The sequence below is a fragment of the Thalassophryne amazonica genome, chromosome 1 (genome assembly GCF_902500255.1).
Source record: "Thalassophryne amazonica chromosome 1, fThaAma1.1, whole genome shotgun sequence".
Lineage (NCBI taxonomy): Eukaryota > Metazoa > Chordata > Actinopteri > Batrachoidiformes > Batrachoididae > Thalassophryne > Thalassophryne amazonica.
This window is the reverse complement of record NC_047103.1, coordinates 49,999,461-50,007,498: the sequence shown is the minus strand read 5'-3', so window position 1 is coordinate 50,007,498 and position 8,038 is coordinate 49,999,461. Positions and strand designations below refer to the sequence as shown.

At 42.3% G+C, this 8,038-nt stretch overlaps 1 long non-coding RNA gene across 1 annotated transcript; it reads left to right on the top strand.

Moving 5' to 3' along the window:
* The first annotated feature begins 381 nt into the window (after positions 1 to 381).
* On the top strand, positions 382 to 7,039 carry LOC117519361. Its single transcript, XR_004563261.1, has 3 exons — positions 382 to 512; positions 5,233 to 5,238; positions 7,029 to 7,039. It is a non-coding gene; the product is annotated as an uncharacterized LOC117519361 (long non-coding RNA).
* Positions 7,040 to 8,038: the final 999 nt, after the last annotated feature.

The following is an 8,038-nucleotide window of genomic DNA, read 5'->3' as shown; positions in this document are numbered from 1 at the left end:
AATAAGTAAAAAGAATAAAATAAATGAAAGGAACAAAAGAAGACATACAGTCATATAAAATACGAACAGTGAACAGTCTCTAAGCATACGCCAATCAAAACAAACAGCTATAGAGAATACTGAAACAAAGAATTAATTTTTTCAAATGTTCTCAAGTGTTTACAACAGTGTTTACGTCACTGAGCAAACGTCCCAGTGCGTGCTGTTGAATGAAATGTAGAAAAACAGCTGCTATGTAAGAATGGAGCCATGGATTAATTGCAAAGGTTACATAAGTGTGATTTCGTGTCATAATGACTTGTGTTTAAAGTGACAACTGTGTTGATTTTGATGCAGTCGCAGTAACAGAGCAGCCGCTCTTCACTGGGGGGCGTGTCAATCAGTCATGAATGCATCTTGTTGAAAACAGTCTCCACTACAGACACAGCTTTGTGCACACTCATAAGTGTCCATCATCGATGCAGTAACGGTGAAAAGTCTGAGTGTAAGAAATACAGCTGCATGTTCAGGCAGTCGGGTTAAAACTGTGTGAGATTTCCAGCCGGCAGTTATAACCGGGTTTACACAGCGCCGTGCGTCGGTAAAGACAGCCAACTCTGCACACTTTTACAGTAGATCCTAAATCCGAGAGACTCTCTCAAAAAATCAAGAACTGAGGTTGAAGTGTCTGTCGTCTCTTCTCTGGATTGAGCTCACTGAACCAAGCGGTGCGCACAATGCACACGCACAGCCACAGCCACAAGCTAGTAGAAAGTCCATAGCTCCTGAAAATAATGAGCACCGTATTCCCGACTTTTTCAAAACACCTGCTCAGCAGGTCCACCACTCTGAATGAATGCTGAGCCATCACTTTCAAATCAATGGTCAGTAGTTTCATGATCTGACATTGCAAAGTTCGTTTCACTCTGTTGGTTTGCCATTGTGCTGTTATTGTCTTTGCTCTGAATGACATCACCTACAGACAAATGCCGAGTTTGACTTTTTCCAGAAATGGACTTAAATGAGAAGTTTAAGTAGCTATAAAGTCCTTCAACAACCACTATTCGTGACCGCGTGTGCGTGGATAGTCTACTTTGATGTTGAGTTGACTGAGTTTCTGGGGAGGGGCCTCAGTAAAAAGAAAAAAAAAAACCCTCATTCTGAGGCTCTATGTTTGTGGGGTTAGTATCAGACGTATGAATAAAATTAAGTGAAACATGACCGGTCCAAGAATGGACCCTTGGGGAACCCCACAGGTGATGAAACCTGAAGAGGTCTATAAGCATTCTTACATCTGTCTGCAGAAATGACATATGGGTTTCAAAAGCATACCACTGATAAAAATGAAGATACTTACATCCATCAAGAATGTACTAACATGAGCCTACAATGAGAAAAACAAAAGAAATATGACTTAAATATGTATATCATCTGTACATGATATGAATTAGTCCCAGTTTTTAAGGTTTCTTAATTAGAAACACAAGAAAACTGTAAACAAACCATCCGTGCGCAACCAATGTACATATATAAATCATGTAAATCCACTTTTCCTTTTCAGTGTGACATTTTTTATCGGTGTAGGGGGCAAAGAAGGCTTCACTTAGTACAGAATGAAAGAGCTTGCTTGGAGTGTGCTGGTACACTGCAGGCTGTTTGGCTGGAGCCCACCAAGGTTAATTTAACTGTTGTTTTCTGGGTGACAACTTCAGTCTGTGACACGCCTGCAAGGGCTGGTGCCTGCGGCACTTTCGTGATGCCCCACTGATCTGCACTTGGTCCACTTCAGGTGCTGCTCAGTACAGTAATCCCTTAAAGGCCTTGATGACCTTCTTTCATGAGGAGTTACTTTCAGGTTTAGCATGGTGACATTACAGTTTCATGTGATCATTTAGTAAGACAGGGTGTGTTTCTTTGTAGCTACCTATGTTACATCTGACATGTCTTGTTATCTGTTCATCACACGCTGGAAGGGTGTACTGCCCAACTGCTGTGCATGCATGATGAAGCATGCAACTCAAAAACATGCAAAAAACACTATTTTTAAAGGGCACATTTTGATAAATAGATGGAGCAAAAACATTTTTAATGGTTTTAACACTGTGACATACGTAGTGCATAACCAGTGACCTAAGTGATGAGTTTGGTCTTGCTGATGAGCCAGTAGTTGTTGTTGGAGTGATATAGTACTAGTATATATATAGTTTTAGTGAGATCTCGATGAAGCAGATTACATGCCATGAGGGTGCTAGTTCTAACTCTATGACTATGGTGAATGTTTTCCCAATCATGATCCAGCACAGAGGTGCCTCACTGCCGACAACCAGGGCAAGCGGTTGATCACATAACACCTGGCAACCACAGAGTCCCCATTCATCAACTATTTGTACACACAGTTTTGTGCTTAAACCATGCTTTGGTACATTTCTCATGCATTTCTCTGGCATTGATTAACTTATACTTGAATTTAGAAATATATATGCACAGCTCTGACCATACGGATGCAAAGCATCTGCTGGTAGAACAGTGATACTGCAACAAGAAAGCATTGCTGATGTCACAACTCACATCCTCATCTGCATATGATCTCAAATTAATAAGTACACAGTAATTATGTTGAGTTCGAAACAGACATGTAGCCTCATTGGTGTCAAAAGCTACAAAAGACACCTGTGTGAACTAAACAGCAGCTTGTGACAATCAACAAACACATTGATTGCTACCTGCCTGTTGTGTGGGCCGCTGAAGAGGAGGTACTGCTGGCCCACCACCACCAGATGGCGCCCTGCTTGGAGTGCGGGCATCAAGCAGGAGAGGGCGCCGGAGTGACAGCTGTCACTCATCCTCAGCACCAGCTGTCACTCATTCATCTCATCACCATCACCATAAAGGCCGGACTGCAACTCCACCTCCTCGCCGAGAAATCAACTACCAATCAGGTAATTTTCTCTGCTGACTCAAAACATTGAGTAATAATCTGAACTTCTTTGCAGCCGTTTTCCTGTGGTGTGTCCTCATCTGTGGGATTGGCGTTTGGTGTGATCAGCGACGGCTTCGCTTCACACCCCAACCAGATAAGTGGTTAGACAGGAGCTGCACGAGTGTGTGATTGGAGGTGGAGGTGCTCCCTCCTTACTGAATACAGACTGTGGGATTACTGAGTGTGCGACCTCACACTCATCAGGACTGTCTCTGTTCTCTGCCAGCAGTACCGGGTCTGACTGCTGAAGACAGCGGCCACCTGGGGCGCAGGGCTTGGCGGCTCCGGTGTTCTTCAGCTCCGTTGGCAGTGGAAGCTGTGTGGATCCGGCTCTTCTCTCGCAAGGCGTCTTCTATCGTTGAGCCTGCCCACACGTCACCTGGTGTATGATTGACAGTCACTATATTGTTATTGTCTGTACGTCGTTGTGTGATTCACAACATTAAATTGTTACTTTTGACTTATCCATTGTCCGTTCATTTACGCCCCCTGTTGTGGGTCCGTGTCACGACACTTTCACAACACTGCCAGTTCAAGGTAGAAAGAAAATAGCTTCCCTTCTGTAATTTTATATTAAAAAGGCACAGCATTATTTTTGCTAATGAACTTTTATTAGGAAAGATTTTGACTTAATAAAGACAGCAGTGTGGTGATGTCCACCCAACCTGACACCATTTTATGATGGGATCACAAAATGTAAATTAATCTATTAGTTTGTGATAAAGTCACTAAATAAGCTGCATTTTCTAATTCATTTCATGGCGGTATCACGAAATGCAAAGTGATGCAGGGGAGAGGTTCTTTGGGGGTTATGGTTAGGGTAAGGGTAGGGTTAGGGTTAGAAATAGTGAAATAAAATAGAAAAGTGTCACGAAAATGTAACTCATTTTGTGATGGGAGTACGAAAAAAGTGTGAGACTGTGCTGTGATGTCACAGTAGTGCAAAGGATTCTGATACAACTGTAACGATATATAATTGTCTTCTTATTCTGTTAAATGGAATGCTTTATGCTAGTTTTTGTGATGAGCATGTTGAAGCTTGTTTCAGTTATGTCCATTAGTGATTTTGTTGTCCAAATTAAGACACAATGTGACGCCATAAGTGTTATATTTCAAATAAGCTTCAAAACTAATGGTGGAGGGATCATTGCCACTTATTGCCACGTTTATTTATTTTTATATTTTTCATCTTACTGCTGTGACCTCACACAAACATGTCTCTGTTTCACAAGTTTTTTCTGCTCATTTCTGTGATTCTGATGGGGAACACAAGTACCAAATGGATATTTTATTATCATATATAGTTATTTGAGGGCACTTCTGAATGAAAATGGCCATAAACATGCACAAGCATGTCCTTTAGAACATGTTATCAACAACTATTTACTGACGTGTATGAACAGCGTCTGACTGTTTGATAAATACAATTTTTTTTTTGTCCTTACATTATACTAAATTGTGTTCATGCAAAAACATTTAAGAACCTTTTCTATGCAGAGTTTGATAACTCAGGGCCCTAGAGGCAAAGATGGTCCATCTGTGACCACACCTAAAATGCAATGACCTAAAACACAGTTTGGGTGTGGATGAAAAACATCTTCCAAGGTGAAGATTTTCAGAAATTCTATTTCCATGTTTATGTGCAGACATGAAAAGTTTGAAGTTTTTTTTTTTTTCTCTTTTACTCTTCTGATTGGCCAGTGGATATAAATGGAGATTTTTTTTTTTTAAACAGTGCTTGGGTGGATGGGATTAAAAAACAACACCAAAGTCAGAAAAATCCCAGTTTTCAAAAATTTCCTGTCTGTATGGACTTAGCTTCAGTTTTGCACAAAGTAGATCAAAGGTCAAGGCCCACACAGACCCACATTATCTCTGAATCATTAAGAATGCGAGTGTTGCTGTCTATAAATGCCCCTTCAACAAGACTTTAAAATGCTAAAGCTGTTGTTCACATTTCCTTGGCTAAGATTGACCAAAATCATTTGACGATATGTTGCCATGGCTTCGTGGCTTTGCCTCGAGCTAAAATGTAGCACAAGCTGGCATACAGTATGCCAGTTTCTGCTGGAGACGGGCTAGGAGGGCTCGCTCTCGCAGATAGCCAGCCGGCTGTTGTCCTAAAAGTGCGGTATGGCCTCAGGACAGAGGATCAGCGAAGAGCAAAGCAGAACAGTGAGGAATACTACAGTGTAGCAGTAAGGTACTGCTCTTCTAGTACTTGTGAAAACATTGTATGTCGTTTCTTTCCCCACACAATATGCTACAGTGAGGACTGTGTGATTTTAATTATGCAAGAGAGCGTTTCTTCACTCATTAGGTCAGCCATGCGCTTGAATAGTGCATCATCGCAGAGAGAATCCAAACATTAGATTAGCTGTAATTGAGAGAAATGAAGCCATGCTTCAAGCAGTTAAGCCTTTGCTCTGAAATGCTCTTTGTTAATCTCTGATCAAGTGGGATATTACCTCTCATGAAAAGCTTACTAAACGCTCATTAACGCATTACGCCATAAATGCCTGCATAATTACGAATTCCATTTCGGCACTCCTGAGTTTACTAAACAGCAAACAATGTTTTAAATGAATGAACTTTAGGATGGCGAAGGAGCATGACAAATGTGTGGCGACGTTACACATGTCATTTTTTAATCCTGGACATACTCTTCACCCTCCTGGTCATGCAGTACATATGTCAGGGATAGGAATAACAGCCTCCTGCCAATGGCTCATACCAGGCTGAATCTGTTTGAATCAGCCCCATGCATGAGTGGATATTTGTGCACACAGACTTTATCGCACACGGCGTAACGCTCCGATTACTTTATTTCTGCAATTACCAGGCACCGATATTGATGCTCACACAACCTTTACCGTGATACTACAGAATTTGTGTGTGTGTGTGTGTGTGTGTAGTGTAAGGCTGTGACATTGATGCTGTAAGTCAGTCACAGTGTCGTAACCAAGACAACAGGCATCGCCACCACACATCCTGCCAAATACCATATTTCCCCATTTTTTTTTCCCAGGATTAGAAACAGGTGTTATTGTGTGTGAGTGTGTATATGCAGATGTATTAATAAAATCCTCACATGCCTTGACTTTCTTTTTTTTTTTTTGGACAAGTGTTCCTGTATGTTATTGGAGACCAGTGACAGCTGAAGAAGAGGACTGTATTTGCGGAGGAACAGCATGGCTGCAGAGAGGAGTAGAGATCCTGAGGGAGGCCTAATGGTTCCACTCCTTCCTGCACAGAGATAAAGACTCATAATAAGCGTGTATGCTCACCATCTGGCCCTGTGCATGTGGCCCTTATGGAGGCGAAAGCAGCGCAATCTGTAAACGATCAGGAGCCATGGCGCTCCCCCTAGAGATGCCGCCATGCAATCAAGGTGACAGATGGCAGCACCACTGCTGTGGCCTCATGGAGGAGATCAAAATCACCTTCAATAAACTCTGACTGGAATGGGCACGAGCCCCTCAAAAAGTCAGTTTGTCAGTCAGACTGTGGCAGCTTGCTGAAACAAGGGGAACACACAACGGTCCATCCATCCACTGCCTGATTTCCATATTTTTCGTCTGACTGCATCTGAACTGTGATCTTTCTCCAGTTGTCCTCTCGACTCGTGCCGGCATGAGCGAGCGGGCTGCCAGGTCTAGCAGTGCCACTGGGGGAAAACTGAGAACATGATTCTGCTAATGTGGGGCAACAGGAGCGGATGGCAGTGAAAAGACATTAAATAAGTAACTCGTGCTTTTTTTAAATTAGATTTTTCTGACAGGACCACCGTGTTTTGCCTGTTTCTTGTGAATGCGCCAAAGCCACCATCATCAGTACGACACAAGACCCTCGCTATGAAATAGCTTTGCAGTCTGCAGTGGTTTGTATCATGCCGTACACTTAGCCTTTGATATTTTTCTTTTTAACATCTGATGGAGCAGCATGGTCCGGCCTCCGCACCATGTCTGTATCTGAGTGTTTGTGTCCTGAGCTTGGAGACACAAATGCTTGGGAATGCTATTTCACACATCCCCTTCATCTGATGCGCAGCTTCTGTCAGTGATGTGAGAAAAACAGCCTGACTCTCCAAGCTTTTTTTGCACCAGTGCAAAAGTTCAAAATTGAAACGCCATCTGTTCAATAAAACTAATCTAGTCGAGGAGCCCTGCTTCCAAGGCTGTGCTGATTGGATGCGTTTCTTGTCTTTGAACTGCCTGCCATAAGGTTGACAACTGACACAGGATATTGATGTTTGCAAGTATTTATGTTGATGTTGGTCTGGAAGCAAAAATGCTTTTCCATAATACTTGGAATGAATGCTTATAAAAGTAGCCTGACAGCTGCACTGGTATTTGTTTATGCTGTTAATTCTGCTTCATGCACTTTTTACTGTCAGTGATATACAGTCATGGTCAGGTGTTTACATGCACTCATTATCAAGTGTATGAACCATTCTTTTTATGCCAGTGGTGGGTGGTGGCAGAATGACTGTACAACAGATGCAGTTTGAGCACATCTACTGGTGCCATGTGATAATGTAGCCACATTTTCGCTGGTTTAAAAGCGAGTGAAAAGACAGTGAGATGGATATCACCCAGTTTGCAATTAAAAATCAATGTTGAAATTACGTCTTGTGCTCACTTGGTTAGGGGTCATCCACGGCACTGTGGTGTGCAGGTCCAACCCTGAGGTGTCTTTTGTGAATGGGTACCTAGAACTTCCTTTCTTGCAGCAAGGATGACCATCTGTGACTGACTATCAGAAGGAGCCGTAGCAACTACCACTGCTTTGGTATGCCAACCACTGTGATGACCAGACCAAAAGTATTTTTAATCTATCCACTGGGATCTGGCCACTTCTGTGTTTCTGAACATCAGACAGTGCAGTCACTGCAATGCAGAGCTTTCCAACTGCACTTTGGGTCTTCTTACAGACCTTGGAAAAATAGCTACAATTCTAAACTGATGATCTTTTAATTTGAAGTTTAGAAATGGCTCCAAGCAATACTCCTGATTTTCCTGAATTCACAATTCTCTTGTCAGATCTGCTTGGACTTTCCCATTGTACAGTGTTCCTCAG